At 44.3% G+C, this 23,517-nt stretch overlaps 1 protein-coding gene across 6 annotated transcripts in view; it reads right to left on the bottom strand.

The window, feature by feature from the left end:
- LOC112267659 (interleukin-1 receptor accessory protein-like 1) overlaps positions 1-23,517 on the bottom strand; it is an 810,683-nt gene that overhangs the window by 63,960 nt on the left and 723,206 nt on the right. The gene's annotated exons all lie outside the window — the stretch shown is intronic.

The following is a 23,517-nucleotide window of genomic DNA, read 5'->3' as shown; positions in this document are numbered from 1 at the left end:
ATGGATGGACTGTTGGATTAACAGAGGAACGGATGGATTGTTGGATTAACAGAGGAACGGATGGATTGTTGGATTAACAGAGGAAGGGATGGATTGTTGGTTTAACACAGGAACGGATGGATTGTTGGATTAACAGAGGAATGGATGGACTGTTAGATGAACAGAGGATGGATGGATAGTTGGATTAACAGAGGAACGGATAAATTGTTGGATTAACACAGGAACGGATGGACTGTTGGATTAACAGAGGAATGGATGGAATGTTGGATTAGCAGAGGAACGGATGGATTGTTGGATTAACAGAGGAACGGATGGACTGTTGGATGAACAGAGGAATGGATGGACTGTTGGATTAACAGAGGAATGGATGGACTGTTGGATTAACACAGGAATGGATGGATTGTTGGATTAACAGAGGAACGGATGGATTGTTGGATGAACAGAGGAATGGATGGACTGTTGGATTAACAGAGGAATGGATGGACTGTTGGTTTAACACAGGAACGGATGGATTGTTGGATTAACAGAGGAACGGATGGACTGTTAGATGAACAGAGGAATGGATGGATAGTTGGATTAACAGAGGAACAGATAAATTGTTGGATTAACACAGGAACGGATGGACTGTTGGATTAACAGAGGAATGGATGGAATGTTGGATTAGCAGAGGAATGGATGGAATGTTGGATTAAACAGAGGAACTAATGGATTGTTGGATTAACAGAGAAACGGATGGACTGTTGGATTAACAGAGGAACGGATGGATTGTTGGATTAACAGAAGGAACGGATGGATTGTTGGATTAACAGAGGAACGGATGGACTGTTGGATTAACAGAGGAATGGATGGACTGTTGGATTAACAGAGGAATGGATGGAATGTTGGATTAACAGAGGAACGGATGGACTGTTACATTAACAGAGGAATTGATGGACTGTTGGATTAACAGAGGAATGGATGGAATGTTGGATTAGCAGAGGAACGGATGGAGTGTTAGATTAACAGAGGAATGGATGGATTGTTGGATTAACAGAGGAACGGATGGATTGTTGGTTTAACACAGGAACGGATGGATTGTTGGATTAACAGAGGAACGGATGGACTGTTAGATGAACAGAGGAATGGATGGACTGTTGGATTAACAGAGGAATGGATGGATTGTTGGATTAACAGAGGAACGGATGGATTGTTAGATTAACAGAGGAATGGCTGGATGGACTGTTGGATTAACAGAAGAATGGATGGACTATTGGATTAACAGAGGAACGGATGGACTATTGGATTAAGACAGGAATGGATGGACTGTTGGATTAACAGAGGATCGGATGGAATGCTGTTTTAACAGAGGAACGGATGGAGTGTTAGATTATCAGAGGAATGGATGGATGGACTGTTGGATTAACAGAAGAATGGATGGACTATTGGATTAACAGAGGAACGGATGGACTATTGGATTAAGACAGGAACGGATGGACTGTTGGATTAACAGAGGAACGGATGGAATGTTGGATTAGCAGAGGAACAGATGGACTGTTGGATTAACAGAGGAATGGATGGAATGTTGGATTAGCAGAGGAACGGATGGAGTGTTAGATTAACAGAGGAATGGATGGAATGTTGGATTAACAGAGGAACGGATGGACTGTTGGATTAACACAGTAACAGATGGACTGTTGGATTAACACAGTAACAGATGGACTGTTGGATTAACACAGGAACGGATGGATTGTTGGATTAACAGAGGAATGGATGGACTGTTAGATTAACAGAGGAACGGATGGATTGTTGGATTAACAGAGGGATGGACAGACTGTTGGATTAACAGAGGAACGGATGGACTGTTGGATTAACACAGGAACGGATGGACTGTTGGATCAACAGAGGAATGGATGGATAGTTGGATTAGCAGAGGAACGGATGGACTGTTAGATTAACAGAGGAATGGATGGAATGTTGGATTAACAGAGGAATGGATGGAATGTTGGATTAGCAGAGGAACGGATGGACTGTTAGATTAACAGAGGAATGGATGGACTGTTGGATTAACAGAGGAACGGATGGACTGTTGGATTAACAGAGGAACAGATGGACTATTGGATTAACACAGGAACGGATGGACTGTTGGATTAACAGAGGAACGGATGGAATGTTGGATTAACAGAGGAACGGATGGACTGTTGGATTAACAGAGGAACGGATGGAATGTTGGATTAACAGAGGAACGGATGGACTGTTGGATTAACACAGTAACAGATGGACTGTTGGATTAACACAGTAACAGATGGACTGTTGGATTAACACAGGAACGGATGGATTGTTGGATTAACAGAGGAATGGATGGACTGTTAGATTAACAGAGGAACGGATGGATTGTTGGATTAACAGAGGGATGGACGGACTGTTGGATTAACACAGGAACGGATGGACTGTTGGATCAACAGAGGAATGGATGGATAGTTGGATTAGCAGAGGAACGGATGGACTGTTAGATTAACAGAGGAATGGATGGAATGTTGGATTAACAGAGGAATGGATGGAATGTTGGATTAGCAGAGGAACGGATGGACTGTTAGATTAACAGAGGAATGGATGGACTGTTGGATTAACAGAGGAACGGATGGACTGTTGGATTAACAGAGGAACAGATGGACTATTGGATTAACACAGGAACGGATGGACTGTTGGATTAACACAGGAACGGATGGAATGTTGGATTAACAGAGGAACGGATGGATTTTTGGATTAACAGAGGAACGGATGGACTGTTGGATTAACAGGGCACGGATGGACTGTTGGATTAACAGAGGAACGGATGGAATGTTGGATTAACACAGGAACGGATGGAATGTTGGATTAACAGAAGAACGGATGGACTGTTGGATTAACACAGGAACGGATGGACTGTTGGATAAACAGAGGAACTAATGGACTGTTGGATTAACACAGGAACGGATGGACTGTTGGATAAACAGAGGAACTAATGGAATGTTGGATTAACAGAAGAACGGATGGACTGTTGGATTAACAGAGGAACGGATGGACTGTTGGATTAACACAGGAATGGATGGACTGTTGGATTAACAGAGGAATGGATGGAATGTTGTATTAGCAGAGGAACGGATGGACTGTTAGATTAACAGAGGAATTGATGGAATGTTGGATTAACAGAGGAATGGATGGAATGTTGGATTAGCAGAGGAACGGATGGATTGTTAGATTAACAGAGGAAGGATGGACTGTTGGATTAACAGAGGAATGGATGGATTGTTGGTTTAACACAGGAACGGATGGATTGTTGGATTAACAGAGGAACGGATGGATTGTTGGTTTAACACAGGAACGGATGGATTGTTGGATTAACAGAGGAACAGATGGAGTGTTAGATTAACAGAGGAATGGTTGGATGGACTGTTGGATTAACAGAGGAATGGTTGGATGGACTGTTGGATTAACAGAAGAATGGATGGACTATTGGATTAAGACAGGAATGGATGGACTATTGGATTAAGACAGGAATGGATGGACTGTTGGATTAACAGAGGATCGGATGGAATGTTGTTTTAACAGAGGAACGGATGGAGTGTTAGATTATCAGAGGAATGGATGGATGGACTGTTGGATTAACAGAAGAATGGATGGACTATTGGATTTAGACAGGAACGGATGGACTGTTGGATTAACAGAGGAACGGGTGGAATGTTGGATTAGCAGAGGAACAGATGGACTGTTGGATTAACAGAGGAATGGATGGAATGTTGGATTAGCAGAGGAACGGATGGAGTGTTAGATTAACAGAGGAATGGATGGAATGTTGGATTAACAGAGGAACGGATGGACTGTTGGATTAACACAGTAACAGATGGACTGTTGGATTAACACAGGAACGGATGGATTGTTGGATTAACAGAGGAATGGATGGACTGTTAGATTAACAGAGGAACGGATGGATTGTTGGATTAACAGAGGGATGGACAGACTGTTGGATTAACAGAGGAACGGATGGACTGTTGGATTAACAGAGGAATGGATGGATAGTTGGATTAACAGAGGAACGGATGGACTGTTAGATTAACAGAGGAATGGATGGAATGTTGGATTAACAGAGGAATGGATGGAATGTTGGATTAACAGAGGAACGGATGGACTGTTAGATTAACAGAGGAATGGATGGACTGTTGGATTAACAGAGGAACGGATGGACTGTTGGATTAACAGAGGAACAGATGGACTATTGGATTAACACAGGAACGGATGGACTGTTGGATTAACAGAGGAACGGATGGAATGTTGGATTAACAGAGGAACGGATGGATTTTTGGATTAACAGAGGAACGGATGGACTGTTGGATTAACAGAGGCACGGATGGACTGTTGATTAACAGAGGAACGGATGGAATGTTGGATTAACACAGGAACGGATGGAATGTTGGATTAACAGAAGAACGGATGGACTGTTGGATTAACACAGGAACGGATGGACTGTTGGATTAACAGAGGAACAGATGGACTATTGGATTAACACAGGAACGGATGGACTGTTGGATTAACACAGGAACGGATGGAATGTTGGATTAACAGAGGAACGGATGGATTTTTGGATTAACAGAGGAACGGATGGACTGTTGGATTAACAGGGCACGGATGGACTGTTGGATTAACAGAGGAACGGATGGAATGTTGGATTAACACAGGAACGGATGGAATGTTGGATTAACAGAAGAACGGATGGACTGTTGGATTAACACAGGAACGGATGGACTGTTGGATAAACAGAGGAACTAATGGATTGTTGGATTAACAGAAGAACGGATGGACTGTTGGATTAACACAGGAACGGATGGACTGTTGGATAAACAGAGGAACTAATGGAATGTTGGATTAACAGAAGAACGGATGGACTGTTGGATTAACACAGGAACGGATGGACTGTTGGATAAACAGAGGAACTAATGGAATGTTGGATTAACAGAGGAACGGATGGACTGTTAGATTAACAGAGGAATTGATGGAATGTTGGATTAACAGAGGAATGGATGGAATGTTGGATTAGCAGAGGAACGGATGGATTGTTAGATTAACAGAGGCAAGGATGGACTGTTGGATTAACAGAGGAATGGATGGACTGTTGGATTAACAGAGGAACGGATGTACTGTTAGATTAACAGAGGAAAGGATGGATGGACTATTGGATTAACAGAGGAACGGATGGACTGTTGGATTAACAGAGGAACGGATGGACTGTTAGATTAACACAGGAACGGATGGACTGTTGGATTAACAGAGGAAGGGATGGATTGTTGGTTTAACACAGGAACGGATGGATTGTTGGATTAACAGAGGAACGGATGGACTGTTAGATGAACAGAGGAATGGATGGATAGTTGGATTAACAGAGGAATGGATGGACTGTTGGATTAACAGAGGAACGGATGGACTGTTGGATTAACAGAGGAATGGATGGAATGTTGGATTAGCAGAGGAACGGATGGATTGTTGGATTAACAGAGGAACGGATGGACTGTTGGATGAACAGAGGAATGGATGGACTGTTGGATTAACAGAGGAATGGATGGACTGTTGGATTAACACAGGAACGGATGGATTGTTGGATTAACAGAGGAACGGATGGATTGTTGGATGAACAGAGGAATGGATGGACTGTTGGATTAACAGAGGAATGGATGGACTGTTGGTTTAACACAGGAACGGATGGATTGTTGGATTAACAGAGGAACGGATGGACTGTTAGATGAACAGAGGAATGGATGGATAGTTGGATTAACAGAGGAACAGATAAATTGTTGGATTAACACAGGAACGGATGGACTGTTGGATTAACAGAGGAATGGATGGAATGTTGGATTAGCAGAGGAATGGATGGAATGTTGGATTAGCAGAGGAACGGATGGATTGTTGGATTAACAGAGGAACGGATGGATTGTTGGTTTAACACAGGAACGGATGGATTGTTGGATTAACAGAGGAACGGATGGACTGTTAGATGAACAGAGGAATGGATGGACTGTTGGATTAACAGAGGAATGGATGGATTGTTGGATTAACAGAGGAACGGATGGATTGTTAGATTAACAGAGGAATGGATGGAATGTTGGATTAACAGAGGAATGGATGGAATGTTGGATTAACAGAGGAACGGATGGACTGTTGATTAACAGAGGAATGGATGGACTGTTGGATTAACAGAGGAACGGATGGACTGTTGGATTAACAGAGGAACAGATGGACTGTTGGATTAACAGAGGCACGGATGGACTGTTGGATTAACAGAGGAACGGATGGAATGTTGGATTAACACAGGAACGGATGGAATGTTGGATTAACAGAAGAACGGATGGACTGTTGGATTAACACAGGAACGGATGGACTGTTGGATTAACAGAGGAATGGATGGACTGTTGGATTAACAGAGGAATGGATGGGCTGTTGGATTAACAGAGGAACGGATGGACTGTTGGATTAACAGAGGAACGGATGGACTGTTGGATAAACAGAGGAACTAATGGATTGTTGGATTAATAGAGGAACGGATGGACTGTTGGATTAACAGAGGAACGGATGGATTGTTGGATTAACAAAGGAACGGATGGATTGTTGGATTAACACAGGAATGGATGGACTGTTGGATTAACAGAGGAATGGATGGAATGTTGTATTAGCAGAGGAACGGATGGACTGTTAGATTAACAGAGGAATTGATGGAATGTTGGATTAACAGAGGAATGGATGGAATGTTGGATTAGCAGAGGAACGGATGGATTGTTAGATTAACAGAGGCAAGGATGGACTGTTGGATTAACAGAGGAATGGATGGACTGTTGGATTAACAGAGGAACGGATGTACTGTTAGATTAACAGAGGAAAGGATGGATGGACTATTGGATTAACAGAGGAACGGATGGACTGTTGGATTAACAGAGGAATGGATGGACTGTTGGATTAACACAGGAACGGATGGATTGTTGGATTAACAGAGGAACGGATGGATTGTTGGATTAACAGAGGAAGGGATGGATTGTTGGTTTAACACAGGAACGGATGGATTGTTGGATTAACAGAGGAACGGATGGACTGTTGGATTAACAGAGGAACGGATGGACTGTTGGATTAACAGAGGAATGGATGGACTGTTGGATTAACACAGGAACGGATGGATTGTTGGATTAACAGAGGAACGGATGGATTGTTGGATTAACAGAGGAAGGGATGGATTGTTGGTTTAACACAGGAACGGATGGATTGTTGGATTAACAGAGGAACGGATGGACTGTTAGATGAACAGAGGAATGGATGGATAGTTGGATTAACAGAGGAATGGATGGACTGTTGGATTAACAGAGGAACGGATGGATTGTTGGATTAACAGAGGAACGGATGGATTGTTGGATTAACAGAGGAATGGATGGATTGTTGGTTTAACACAGGAACGGATGGACTGTTGGATTAACAGAGGAACGGATGGACTGTTAGATTAACAGAGGAATTGATGGAATGTTGGATTAACAGAGGAATGGATGGAATGTTGGATTAGCAGAGGAACGGATGGATTGTTAGATTAACAGAGGCAAGGATGGACTGTTGGATTAACAGAGGAACGGATGGATTGTTGGATTAACAGAGGAACGGATGGATTGTTGGATTAACAGAGGAATGGATGGATTGTTGGTTTAACACAGGAACGGATGGACTGTTGGATTAACAGAGGAACGGATGGACTGTTAGATTAACAGAGGAATTGATGGAATGTTGGATTAACAGAGGAATGGATGGAATGTTGGATTAGCAGAGGAACGGATGGATTGTTAGATTAACAGAGGCAAGGATGGACTGTTGGATTAACAGAGGAATGGATGGACTGTTGGATTAACAGAGGAACGGATGTACTGTTAGATTAACAGAGGAAAGGATGGATGGACTATTGGATTAACAGAGGAACGGATGGACTGTTGGATTAACAGAGGAACGGATGGACTGTTAGATTAACACAGGAACGGATGGACTGTTGGATTAACACAGGAACGGATGGAATGTTGGGTTAACAGAGGAACGGATGGATTGTTGGATTAACAGAGGAATTGATGGACTGTTGGATTAACAGAGGAACGGATGGATTGTTGGTTTAACACAGGAACGGATGGATTGTTGGATTAACAGAGGAACGGATGGACTGTTGGATGAACAGAGGAATGGATGGACTGTTGGATTAACAGAGGAATGGATGGACTGTTGGATTAACACAGGAACGGATGGATTGTTGGATTAACAGAGGAACGGATGGATTGTTGGATTAACAGAGGAACGGATGGATTGTTGGATTAACAGAGGAATGGATGGATTGTTGGTTTAACAGAGGAACGGATGGACTGTTAGATGAACAGAGGAATGGATGGATAGTTGGATTAACAGAGGAACGGATGGATTGTTGGATTAACAGAGGAACGGATGGATTGTTGGATTAACAGAGGAACGGATGGATTGTTGGATTAACAGAGGAATGGATGGATTGTTGGTTTAACACAGGAACGGATGGACTGTTGGATTAACAGAGGAACGGATGGACTGTTGGATTAACACAGGAACGGATGGAATGTTGGATTAGCAGAGGAACGGATGGACTGTTGGATTAACAGAGGAACGGATGGATTGTTGGATTAACAGAGGAATAGATGGACTGTTGGATTAACGAACAGATGGACGGATTGTGAAGACAAAGAGACGACAAAGAGACAGATGCATCAACAGCTCCATGTCTGTGAGAGTCCCCTGGACAGGTACTGTATGTGTACTAGTGATCCATGGAATATTTAGCCCATGTGTGTGTGTGTGTGTGTGTGTGTGTGTGTGTGTGTGTGTGTGTGTGTGTGTGTGTGTGTGTGTGTGTGTGTGTGTGTGTGTGTGTATTTGTGTGTCTGTGTCTGAGTATGTGTGTGTGTGTCTGTGTGTATGTAAGTGTGTGTCTGTGCGTGTGTCTGTGTGTGTGTCTGTGTGTGTGCATGTGTGTGCATGTGTGTGTCTGTGTGTGTCTATTTATGTGTGTGTGTGTGTGTATTTGTGTGTGTGTGTCTGTGCGTGTGTATTTATGTGTGTCTGTGTGTGTATTTGTGTATTTGTGTGTGTGTGTGTGTGTCTGTGTCTGTGTGTTTGTATATGTGTGTCTGTGCGTGTGTGTGTGTGTATTTGAGTGTGTGTATGTATTTATGTGTGTCTGTGTGTGTGTATTCGTGTCTGTGTGTATGTGTATATGTTTCTCCAAGGCTGAAGAGCAGAGCTGTTCCCACTAGACGCCCACAAATCAAAGTAAAAGAGAACTCCCAGAGTTCCCTTGCTCTCCTCTCCAGCTCAACTCAGTACAACTTTACCATTCAAGACCAGCAACGTGATAAGCAAAGCAAGCAAGCCTGATCACTTTCAGAGAACCGTGTAATAATAAAGAATGTATGATCGCCTGAATGATTGACTAACGCCATTAAACATTCATTGATGTTATTGAAGAAATAGCTATGGCTGGTGACAGAAAAGTGACACTTTTCTAGTAGAGCTGTCAGAGTGCGGTGAGGTATTTGTGGTAACTGGCCTTTAAATGGTTGTTATTGTGCTGTGTGTCCCTGACTCTCTTGTATGAGGATAAATGCTCCTGACCTCCTCTGTATATGCCTGCAAACATGGGATGAGACATGTGCACAGGAATCACTAGGGCACCCGTTCTCATGGTAACAGCTTAAAACATAATAACAATCACTTGGTGGGTGCTTATGTCTGTCCTATTTCACACATGTACAAGCGTGTATTAATACGTATGTGTTGTTTTGCATTTGAATCCTGGCTCAGGAAGGCCACCAAAAATTCAGAGATTTCCATACCCAACTATAACATCTTCCGTCAAGATAGATCTGCTAAAGGGGGAGGAGTTGCAGTCTACTGCAGAGAGAGCCTGCAAAGTAATGTCATACTTTCCAGGTCCATACCCAAACAGTTCGAACTACTAATTTTGAAAATTACTCTCTCCAGAAATAAGTCTCTCACTGTTGCCGCCTGCTACCGACCGCCCTCAGCTCCCAGCTGTGCCCTGGACACCATTTGTGAATTGATCGCCCCCCATCTAGCCTCAGAGTTTGTTCTGTTAGGTGACCTAAACTGGGATATGCTTAACACCCCGCCAGTCCTACAATCTAAGCTAGATGCCCTCAATCTCACACAAATCATCAAGGAACCCACCAGGTACAACCCTAACTCTGTAAACAAGGGCACCCTCATAGACGTCATCCTGACCAACTGGCCCTCCAAATACACCTCTGCTGTCTTCAACCAGGATCTCAGCGATCACTGCCTCATTGCCTGTATCCGCTACGGAGCCGCAGTCAAACGACCACCCCTCATCACGGTCAAACGCTCCCTAAAACACTTCTGTGAGCAGGCCTTTCTAATCGACCTGGCCCGTGTATCCTGGAAGGACATCGACCTCATCCCGTCAGTTGAGGATGCCTGGTCATTCTTTAAAAGTAACTTCCTCACCATTTTAGATAAGCATGCTCCGTTCAAAAATGCAGAACTAAGAACAGATACAGTCCTTGGTTCACCCCAGACCTGACTGCCCTCGACCAGCACAAAAACATCCTGTGGCGGACTGCAATAGCATCGAATAGTCCCGTGATATGCAACTGTTCAGGGAAGTCCGGAACCAATACACGCAGTCAGTCAGGAAAGCTAAGGCCAGCTTCTTCAGGCAGAAGTTTGCATCCTGTAGCTCCAACTCCAAAAAGTTCTGGGACACTGTGAAGTCCATGGAGAATAAGAGCACCTCCTCCCAGCTGCCCACTGCACTGAGGCTAGGTAACACGGTCACCACCGATAAATCCATGATTATCGAAAACTTCAATAAGCATTTCTCAACGGCTGGCCATGCCTTCCGCCTGGCTACTCCAACCTCGGCCAACAGCTCCTCCCCCGGCAGCTCCTCGCCCAAGCCTCTCCAAGTTCTCCTTTACCCAAATCCAGATAGCAGATGTTCTGAAAGAGCTGCAAAACCTGGACCCGTACAAATCAGCTGGGCTTGACAATCTGGACCCCCTATTTCTGAAACTATCCGCCGCCATTGTCGCAACCCCTATTACCAGCCTGTTCAACCTCTCTTTCATATCGTCTGAGATCCCCAAGGATTGGAAAGCTGCCGCAGTCATCCCCCTCTTCAAAGGGGAGACACCCTGGACCCAAACTGTTACAGACCTATATCCATCCTGCCCTGCCTATCTAAGGTCTTCGAAAGCCAAGTCAACAAACAGGTCACTGACCATCTCGAATCCCACCGTACCTTCTCCGCTGTGCAATCTGGCTTCCGAGCCGGTCACGGGTGCACCTCAGCCACACTCAAGGTACTAAACGATATCATAACCGCCATCGATAAAAGACAGTACTGTGCAGCCGTCTTCATCGACCTTGCCAAGGCTTTCGACTCTGTCAATCACCATATTCTCATCGGCAGACTCAGTAGCCTCGGTTTTCGGATGACTGCCTTGCCTGGTTCACCAATTACTTTGCAGACAGAGTTCAGTGTGTCAAATCGGAGGGCATGCTGTCCGGTCCTCTGGCAGTCTCTATGGGGGTACCACAGGGTTCAATTCTCGGGCCGACTCTTTTCTCTGTGTATATCAATGATGTTGCTCTTGCTGCGGGCGATTCCCTGATCCACCTCTACGCAGACGACACCATTCTATATACTTTCGGCCCGTCATTGGACACTGTGCTATCTAACCTCCAAACAAGCTTCAATGCCATACAACACTCCTTCCGTGGCCTCCAACTCCTCTTAAACGCTAGTAAAACCAAATGCATGCTTTTCAACCGATCGCTGCCTGCACCCGCATGCCCGACTAGCATCACCACCCTGGATGGTTCCGACCTTGAATATGTGGACATCTATAAGTACCTAGGTGTCTGGCTAGACTGCAAACTCTCCTTCCAGACTCATATCAAACACCTCCAATCAAAAATCAAATCAAGAGTCGGCTTTCTATTCCGCAACAAAGCCTCCTTCACTCACGCCGCCAAGCTTACCCTAGTAAAACTGACTATCCTACCAATCCTCGACTTCGGCGATGTCATCTACAAAATGGCTTCCAACACTCTACTCAGCAAACTGGATGCAGTATATCACAGTGCCATCCGTTTTGTCACTAAAGCACCTTATACCACCCACCACTGCGACTTGTATGCTCTAGTCGGCTGGCCCTCGCTACATATTCGTCGCCAGACCCACTGGCTCCAGGTCATCTACAAGTCCATGCTAGGTAAAGCTCCGCCTTATCTCAGTTCACTGGTCACGATGGCAACACCCATCCGTAGCACGCGCTCCAGCAGGTGTATCTCACTGATCATCCCTAAAGCCAACACCTCATTTGGCCGCCTTTCGTTCCAGTACTCTGCTGCCTGTGACTGGAACGAATTGCAAAAATCGCTGAAGTTGGAGACTTTTATCTCCCTCACCAACTTCAAACATCAGCTATCTGAGCAGCTAACCGATCGCTGCAGCTGTACATAGTCTATTGGTAAATAGCCCACCCATTTTCACCTACCTCATCCCCATACTGTTTTTATTTATTTACTTTTCTGCTCTTTTGCACACCAATATCTCTACCTGTACATGACCATCTGATCATATATCACTCCAGTGTTAATCTGCAAAATTGTAACTATTCGTCTACCTCCTCATGCCTTTTGCACACATTGTACATTGTATATAGACTCCCCCTTTGTTTTCTACTGTGTTATTGACTTGTTAATTTGTTTATTCCATGTGTAACTCTGTGTTGTCTGCTCACACTGCTATGCTTTATCTTGGCCAGGTCGCAGTTGTAAATGAGAACTTGTTCTCAACTAGCCTACCTGGTTAAATAAAGGTGAAAAAAAAAAAAAAAATTCCCAACTCTCCTTGAGACACCCTGGGAGAGTGGGGTGAGACACCCTGGGAGAGTGGGGTGAGACACCCTGGGAGAGTGGGGTGAGACACCCTGCGAGAGTGGGGTGAGACACCCTGGGAGAGTGGGTGAGACACCCTGGGAGAGTGGGGTGAGACACCCTGGGAGGTGGGGTGAGACACCCTGGGAGAGTGGGGTGAGACACCCTGCGGAGTGGGGTGAGACACCCTGGGAGAGTGGGGTGAGACACCCTGGGAGAGTGGTGTGAGACACCCTGGGAGAGTGGGGTGAGACACCCTGGGAAAGTGGGGTATAAACACCCTGGGAGAGTGGGGTGAGACACCCTGGGAGACACCCTGGGAGAGTGGGGTATAAACACCCTGGGAGAGTGGGGTTGAGACACCCTGGGAGAGTGGGGTGAGACACCCTGGGAGAGTGGTGTGAGACACCCTGGGAGAGTGGGGTGAGACACCCTGGGAGAGTGGGGTGAGACACCCTGGGAGAGTGGGGTGAGACACCCTGGGAGAGTGGGGTGAGACACCCTGGGAGAGTGGTGTGAGACACCCTGGGAGAGTGGGGTGAGACACCCTGGGAAAGTGGGGTATAAACACCCTGGGAGAGTGGGGTGAGACACCTTGGGAGATTGGTGTGAGACACCCTGGGAGAGTGGGGTATAAACACCCTGGGAGAGTGGGGTTGAGACACCCTGGGAGAGTGGGGTGAGACACCCTGGGAGAGTGGTGTGAGACACCCTGGGAGAGTGGGGTGAGACACCCTGGGAGAGTGGGGTGAGACACCCTGGGAGAGTGGGGTGAGACACCCTGGGAGAGTGGGGTGAGACACCCTGGGAGAGTGGGGTGAGACACCCTGGGAGGTGGTGTGAGACACCCTGGGAGAGTGTTGTGAAACACCCTGGGAGAGTGGGGTGAGACACCCTGGGAGAGTGGGGTGAGACACCCTGGGAGAGTGGGGTGAGACACCCTGGGAGAGTGGGGTGAGAAACCCTGGGAGAGTGGGGTGAGACACCCTGGGAGAGTGGGGTGAGACACCCTGGGAGAGTGGTGTGAGACACCCTGGGAGAGTGTTGTGAAACACCCTGGGAGAGTGGGGTGAGACACCCTGGGAGAGTGGGGTCACGGCCAGGGTCAGCCGTTATCAACGGTGACCCTGGAGCAATTAGGGTTATTAATTGTCTTACTAACGGCCCATCGACAGCTTTTCACCTTGTTGGCTCAGCTTTCACACCCAAAGCTCTTAAACACCAGGGTGTCTGCTACCTTCAGCTTAAACTTTACACCAGTGTCTTCCAGTCTGCCCATGAGTGAACAGGCATATTAGAGAATAACAGTGTCTTCCATTCTGCCCATGAGTGAACAGGCACATTATTGAATAACTGTGTCTTCCAGGCTGCCCATGAGTGAACAGACTCATTAGAGAATAACAGTGTCTTCCAGTCTGCCCATGAGTGAACAGGCACATTAGAGAATAACAGTGTTTTTCAGTCTGCACATGAGTGAACAGGCTCAATAGAGAATAACAGTGTCTTCCAATCTGTCCCTGAGTGAACAGGCTCATTAGAGAATAACAGTGTCTTCCAGTCTGCCCATGAGTGAACAGGCACATTAGAGAATAACAGTGTCTTTCAGTCTGCCCATGAGTGAACAGGCACATTAGAGAATAACAGTGTCTTCCATTCTGCCCCTGAGTGAACAGGCTCATTTAGAGAACACCAGTGTCTTCCAGTCTGCCCATGAGTGAACAGGGACATTAGAGAATAACAGTGTCTTCCAGTCTGCCCATGAGTGAACAGGCTCAATAGAGAATAACAGTGTCTTCCAGTCTGCCCATGAGTGAACAGGCTCAATAGAGAATAACAGTGTCTTCCAGTCTGCCCATGAGTGAACAGGCTCATTAGAGAATAACAGTGTCTTCCAGTCTGCCCATGAGTGAACAGGCTCAATAGAGAATAACAGTGTCTTCCAGTCTGCCCATGAGTGAACAGGGACATTAGAGAATAACAGTGTCTTCCAGTCTGCCCATGAGTGAACAGGGACATTAGAGAATAACAGTGTCTTCCAGTCTGCCCATGAGTGAACAGGGACATTTGAGAATAACAGTGTCTTCCAGTCTGCCCATGAGTGAACAGGCTCAATAGAGAATAACAGTGTCTTCCAGTCTGCCCATGAGTGAACAGGGACATTAGAGAATAACAGTGTCTTCCAGTCTGCCCATGAGTGAACAGGCTCATTAGAGAATAACAGTGTCTTCCAGTCTGCCCATGAGTGAACAGGCACATTAGAGAATAACAGTGTTTTTCAGTCTGCACATGAGTGAACAGGCTCAATAGAGAATAACAGTGTCTTCCAATCTGCCCCTGAGTGAACAGGCTCATTTAGAGAACACCAGTGTCTTCCAGTCTGCCCATGAGTGAACAGGGACATTAGAGAATAACAGTGTCTTCCAGTCTGCCCATGAGTGAACAGGCTCAATAGAGAATAACAGTGTCTTCCAGTCTGCCCATGAGTGAACAGGCTCAATGAATAACAGTGTATTCCAGTCTGCCCATGAGTGAACAGGCTCATTAGAGAATAACAGTGTCTTCCAGTCTGCCCATGAGTGAACAGGCTCAATAGAGAATAACAGTGTCTTCCAGTCTGCCCATGAGTGAACAGGGACATTAGAGAATAACAGTGTCTTCCAGTCTGCCCATGAGTGAACAGGGACATTAGAGAATAACAGTGTCTTCCAGTCTGCCCATGAGTGAACAGGGACATTAGAGAATAACAGTGTCTTCCAGTCTGCCCATGAGTGAACAGGCTCAATAGAGAATAACAGTGTCTTCCAGTCTGCCCATGAGTGAACAGGGACATTAGAGAATAACAGTGTCTTCCAGTCTGCCCATGAGTGAACAGGCTCATTAGAGAATAACAGTGTCTTCCAGTCTGCCCATGAGTGAACAGGCTCATTAGAGAATAACAATACTTATTAAAACAAAAAGTTACAGTCGTGCTTCTCTTGGGTCAGATGCTGTATAGTCAATATAGATTCAGGAATATCTGAATTCAAGATGAATAAGCCTGTTAATATCACTACAACATACCACAGCCTGGTAATAGCATTACAACATACCACAGCCTGTTAATATCACTACAACACACCACAGCCTGGTAATAACATTACAACATACCACAGCCTGGTAATAACATTACAACATACCACAGCCTGGTAATATCACTACAACACACCACAGCCTGGTAATAGCATTACAACATACCACAGCCTGGTAATATCACTACAACATACCACAGCCTGGTAATATCACTACAACATACCACAGCCTGGTAATATCACTACAACATACCACAGCCTGGTAATATCACACAACATACCACAGCCTGGTAATATCACTACAACATACCACAGCCTGATAATATCACTACAACATACCACAGCCTGGTAATATCACTACAACATACCACAGCCTGGTAATATCACTACAACATACCACAGCCTGGTAATATCACTACAACATACCACAGCCTGGTAATATCACTACAACATACCACAGCCTGGTAATAACATTACAACATACCACAGCCTGGTAATAGCATTACAACATACCACAGCCTGGTAATATCACTACAACACACCACAGCCTGGTAATAGCATTACATCATACCACAGCCTGGTAATAGCATTACAACATACCACAGCCTGGTAATATCACTACAACACACCACAGCCTGGTAATAGCATTACATCATACCACAGCCTGGTAATATCACTACAACATACCACAGCCTGGTAATAGCATTACATCATACCACAGCCTGGTAATAGCATTACATCATACCACAGCCTGGTAATATCACTACAACATACCACAGCCTGGTAATAGCATTACAACATACCACAGCCTGGTAATATCACTACAACATACCACAGCCTGGTAATATCACTACAACATACCACAGCCTGGTAATAGCTTTACAACATACCACAGCCTGGTAATATCACTACAACATACCACAGCCTGGTAATATCACTACAACATACCACAGCCTGGTAATAGTATTACAACATAACACAGCCTGGTAATATCACTACAACATACCACAGCCTGGTAATAGCATTACAACATACCACAGCCTGGTAATAACATTACAACATACCACAGCCTGGTAATAGCATTACAACATACCACAGCCTGGTAATATCACTACAACATACCACAGCCTGGTAATATCACTACAACATACCACAGCCTGGTAATATCACTACAACATACCACAGCCTGGTAATATCACTACAACATACCACAGCCTGGTAATAGCATTACAACATACCACAGCCTGGTAATATCATTACAACATACCACAGCCTGGTAATAACATTACAACATACCACAGCCTGGTAATATCACTACAACATACCACAGCCTGGTAATATCACTACAACACACCACAGCCTGGTAATATCACTACAACACACCACAGCCTGGTAATATCACTACAACATACCACAGCCTGGTAATATCACTACAACATACCACAGCCTGGTAATATCACTACAACATACCACAGCCTGGTAATATCACTACAACATACCACAGCCTGGTAATATCACTACAACATACCACAGCCTGGTAATAGTATTACAACATACCACAGCCTGGTAATAGCATTACATCATACCACAGCCTGGTAATATCACTACAACACACCACAGCCTGGTAATAGTATTACAACATACCACAGCCTGGTAATAGCATTACATCAAACCACAGCCTGGTAATATCACTACAACATACCACAGCCTGGTAATATCACTACAACATACCACAGCCTGGTAATAGCATTACATCATACCACAGCCTGGTAATATCACTACAACATACCACAGCCTGGTAATAGCATTACAACATACCACAGCCTGGTAATATCACTACAACATACCACAGCCTGGTAATATCACTACATCATACCACAGCCTGGTAATATCACTACAACACACCACAGCCTGGTAATATCACTACAACATACCACAGCCTGGTAATAGCATTACATCATACCACAGCCTGGTAATAGCATTACATCATACCACAGCCTGGTAATATCACTACAACATACCACAGCCTGGTAATATCACTACAACATACCACAGCCTGGTAATAGCATTACATCATACCACAGCCTGGTAATATCACTACAACATACCACAGCCTGGTAATAGCATTACATCATACCACAGCCTGGTAATATCACTACAACACACCACAGCCTGGTAATAGCATTACAACATACCACAGCCTGGTAATAGCATTACAACATACCACAGCCTGGTAATAGCATTACAACATACCACAGCCTGGTAATAGCATTACAACATACCACAGCCTGGTAATAGCATTACAACATACCACAGCCTGGTAATATCACTACAACATACCACAACCTGGTAATAGCATTACAACATACCACAGCCTGGTAATATCACTACAACATACCACAGCCTGGTAATAGCATTACATCATACCACAGCCTGGTAATATCACTACAACACACCACAGCCTGGTAATAGTATTACAACATACCACAGCCTGGTAATAGCATTACATCATACCACAGCCTGGTAATATCACTACAACATACCACAGCCTGATAATATCACTACAACATACCACAGCCTGGTAATAGCATTACATCATACCACAGCCTGGTAATATCACTACAACATACCACAGCCTGGTAATAGCATTACAACATACCACAGCCTGGTAATATCACTACAACATACCACAGCCTGGTAATATCACTACAACATACCACAGCCTGGTAATAGCATTACATCATACCACAGCCTGGTAATATCATTACAACATACCACAGCCTGGTAATATCACTACAACATACCACAGCCTGGTAATATCACTACAACATACCACAGCCTGGTAATAGCATTACATCATACCACAGCCTGGTAATATCACTACAACATACCACAGCCTGGTAATATCACTACAACATACCACAGCCTGGTAATAGCATTACAACATACCACAGCCTGGTAATATCACTACAACATACCACAGCCTGGTAATAGCATTACAACATACCACAGCCTGGTAATATCACTACAACATACCACAGCCTGGTAATAGCATCACAACATACCACAGCCTGGTAATAGCATTACAACATACCACAGCCTGGTAATAACATTACAACATACCACCGCCTGGTAATAGCATTACATCATACCACATCCTGGTAATAGCATTACAACATACCACAGCCTGGTAATAGTATTACATCATACCACAGCCTGGTAATAGTATTACAACATACCACAGCCTGGTAATAGCATTACAACATACCACAGCCTGGTAATAGCACTACAACATACCACAGCCTGGTAATAACATTACAACATACCACAGCCTGGTAATAACATTACAACATACCACAGCCTGGTAATATCACTACAACATACCACAGCCTGGTAATATCATTACAACATACCACAGCCTGGTAATATCATTACAACATACCACAGCCTGGTAATATCACTACAACATACCACAGCCTGGTAATATCACTACAACATACATCAGCCTGGTAATAGCACTACATCATACCACAGCCTGGTAATATCACTACAACATACCACAGCCTGGTAATAGCATTACATCATACCACAGCCTGGTAATATCACTACAACACACCACAGCCTGGTAATAGTATTACAACATACCACAGCCTGGTAATAGCATTACATCATACCACAGCCTGGTAATATCACTACAACATACCACAGCCTGGTAATATCACCACAACATACCACAGCCTGGTAATAGCATTACATCATACCACAGCCTGGTAATATCACTACAACATACCACAGCCTGGTAATAGCATTACAACATACCACAGCCTGGTAATATCACTACAACATACCACAGCCTGGTAATATCACTACATCATACCACAGCCTGGTAATATCACTACATCATACCACAGCCTGGTAATATCACTACAACATACCACAGCCTGGTAATAGCATTACATCATACCACAGCCTGGTAATATCACTACAACACACCACAGCCTGGTAATAGCATTACAACATACCACAGCCTGGTAATAACATTACAACATACCACAGCCTGGTAATAGCATTACAACATACCACAGCCTGGTAATATCACTACAACATACCACAGCCTGGTAATAGCATTACAACATACCACAGCCTGGTAATATCACTACAACATACCACAGCCTGGTAATAGCATTACAACATACCACAGCCTGGTAATATCACTACAACATACCACAGCCTGGTAATAGCATTACATCATACCACAGCCTGGTAATATCACTACAACACACCACAGCCTGGTAATAGTATTACAACATACCACAGCCTGGTAATAGCATTACATCATACCACAGCCTGGTAATATCACTACAACATACCACAGCCTGGTAATATCACTACAACATACCACAGCCTGGTAATAGCATTACATCATACCACAGCCTGGTAATATCACTACAACATACCACAGCCTGGTAATATCACTACAACATACCACAGCCTGGTAATATCACTACAACATACCACAGCCTGGTAATAGCATTACATCATACCACAGCCTGGTAATATCACTACAACATACCACAGCCTGGTAATATCACTACAACATACCACAGCCTGGTAATAGCATTACATCATACCACAGCCTGGTAATATCATTACAACATACCACAGCCTGGTAATATCACTACAACATACCACAGCCAGGTAATATCACTACAACATACCACAGCCTGGTAATAGCATTACATCATACCACAGCCTGGTAATATCACTACAACATACCACAGCCTGGTAATATCACTACAACATACCACAGCCTGGTAATAGCATTACAACATACCACAGCCTGGTAATATCACTACAACATACCACAGCCTGGTAATAGCATTACAACATACCACAGCCTGGTAATATCACTACAACATACCACAGCCTGGTAATAGCATCACAACATACCACAGCCTGGTAATAGCATTACAACATACCACAGCCTGGTAATAGCATTACAGCATACCACAGCCTGGTAATAGCATTACAACATACCACAGCCTGGTAATAGCATTACAACATACCACAGCCTGGTAATAGCATTACAACATACCACAGCCTGGTAATAGTATTACATCATACCACAGCCTGGTAATAGTATTACAACATACCACAGCCTGGTAATAGCATTACAACATACCACAGCCTGGTAATAGCACTACAACATACCACAGCCTGGTAATAACATTACAACATACCACAGCCTGGTAATAACATTACAACATACCACAGCCTGGTAATAGTATTACAACATACCACAGCCTGGTAATAGCATTACAACATACCACAGCCTGGTAATAGCACTACAACATACCACAGCCTGGTAATATCACTACAACATACCACAGCCTGGTAATAACATTACAACATACCACAGCCTGGTAATATCACTACAACATACCACAGCCTGATAATAGCACTACAACATACCACAGCCTGGTAATATCACTACAACATACCACAGCCTGGTAATATCATTACAACATACCACAGCCTGGTAATATCACTACAACATACCACAGCCTGGTAATATCACTACAACATACCACAGCCTGGTAATATCACTACAACATACCACAGCCTGGTAATATCATTACAACATACCACAGCCTGGTAATATCATTACAACATACCACAGCCTGGTAATATCACTACAACATACCACAGCCTGGTAATATCACTACAACATACCACAGCCTGGTAATATCATTACAACATACCACAGCCTGGTAATATCACTACAACATACCACAGCCTGGTAATAGCATTACATCATACCACAGCCTGGTAATATCACTACAACATACCACAGCCTGGTAATATCATTACAACATACCACAGCCTGGTAATAACATTACATCATACCAAAGCCTGGTAATATCATTACAACATACCACAGCCTGGTAATATCATTACAACATACCAAAGCCTGGTAATATCATTACAACATACCACAGCCTGGTAATATCATTACAACATACCACAGCCTGGTAATATCACTACAACATACCACAGCCTGGTAATATCACTACAACATACCACAGCCTGGTAATAGCACTACAACATACCACAGCCTGGTAATATCACTACAACATACCACAGCCTGGTAATATCACTACAACATACCACAGCCTGGTAATATCACTACAACATACCACAGCCTGGTAATATCACTACAACATACCACAGCCTGGTAATAGCATTACAACATACCACAGCCTGGTAATATCACTACAACATACCACAGCCTGGTAATATCACTACAACATACCACAGCCTGGTAATATCACTACAACATACCACACCCTGGTAATAGCATTACAACATACCACAGCCTGGTAATATCACTACAACATACCACAGCCTGGTAATATCACTACAACATACCACAGCCTGGTAATATCACTACAACATACCACAGCCTGGTAATATCACTACAACATACCACAGCCTGGTAATATCACTACAACATACCACAGCCTGGTAATATCACTACAACATACCACAGCCTGGTAATATCACTACAACATACCACAGCCTGGTAATATCACTACAACATACCACAGCCTGGTAATAGCATTACATCATACCACAGCCTGGTAATATCACTACAACATACCACAGCCTGGTAATATCACTACAACATACCACAGCCTGGTAATAGCATTACATCATACCACAGCCTGGTAATAACATTACATCATACCACAGCCTGGTAATAACATTACATCATACCACAGCCTGGTAATAACATTACATCATACCACAGCCTGGTAATAACATTACATCATACCACAGCCTGGTAATAACATTACATCATACCACAGCCTGGTAATAACATTACATCATACCACAGCCTGGTAATAACATTACATCATACCACAGCCTGGTAATAACATTACATCCTACCACAGCATCACAAGTGTGTTGGTCAAAACTGTGGCGTTGACTTTTTACAGTTCATGCACGAACGTATGTATATCCCATATGACCTCCTGTGTGTGTGTAACAGGGTCGTATTTATTTATTTTTTGAATTTTACCCCCTTTTTCTCCCCAATTTCGTAGTGTCCAATTGTTGTAGTAGCTACTACTATCTTGTCTCATCGCTACAACTCCCGTACGGGCTCGGGAGAGACGAAGGTTGAAAGTCATGCGTCCTCCGATACACAACCCAACCAAGCTGCACTGCTTCTTAACACAGCGCACATCCAACCCGGAAGCCAGCCGCACCAATGTGTCAGAGGAAACACCGTGCACCTGGCAACCTTGGTTAGCGCGCACTACGCCCGGCCCGCCACAGGAGTCGCTGGTGTGCGATGAGACAAGGACATCCCTACCGACCAAGCCCTCCCTAACCCAGACGACGCTAGGCCAATTGTGCGTCACCCAACGGACGCGGCCGCGGCCCGTTACGACAGAGCCTGGGCGCGAACCCA

This window comes from Oncorhynchus tshawytscha, linkage group LG07 (assembly GCF_018296145.1).
Source record: "Oncorhynchus tshawytscha isolate Ot180627B linkage group LG07, Otsh_v2.0, whole genome shotgun sequence".
Taxonomy (NCBI): Eukaryota; Metazoa; Chordata; class Actinopteri; order Salmoniformes; family Salmonidae; genus Oncorhynchus; species Oncorhynchus tshawytscha.
This window is presented reverse-complemented; position numbering and strand designations above follow the sequence as displayed.